This window comes from Ursus maritimus, unplaced genomic scaffold, assembly GCF_017311325.1.
Source record: "Ursus maritimus isolate PB19 unplaced genomic scaffold, ASM1731132v1 scaffold_24, whole genome shotgun sequence".
NCBI classification, from domain to species: domain Eukaryota; kingdom Metazoa; phylum Chordata; class Mammalia; order Carnivora; family Ursidae; genus Ursus; species Ursus maritimus.
Window position 1 is genome coordinate 23,797,917 of NW_024424897.1, and position 495 is coordinate 23,798,411.

A 495-nucleotide genomic window follows, 5' to 3' on the forward strand; every position below is an offset into this window, starting at 1 on the left:
GGGGGGGGGGGGAGCTGGCTCCTCAGAAGCTGAGCTGTCCCAGGTAAGCCCGGCTGTTTCGAACTCAGAAACGAACCCGAGAGGCTGAGGACTCAGATTGGGACGCAGAGAACAAGTTTGCATCTTCCTTCCCGACCTTCAGCCTGGGCCCTTCGCTCCCCGCCCCCACCGAGGTCCCCTCCTGCCCCCGCTACCCCTGCAGACACCCGCAGCGTCGCAGGTGCTCCCGCACACACCCCGCAGCGGGCGGGCGGCCCCGCGGACCGAGGCCGCGCACTCACCTGGGCCGAGGCGGCTGCGCGGGGCGGGAGCGGCCGTCGGCAGGTGCGGAAGGTGCGGAGCCAGCGGCCTGTCCCCGTCCGGGCCCGGCTCCCTCCCGCCCTGGCCCCGGAGGCGAGGGTCCGAGCGGCCACGTGTCCGGCGGGGAAGTCCGAGGGAGCGAGGGAGTCTGCCTGGCCGCCCGCTCCCCCGCCCGGGTGTAAATCTTGGGGACCG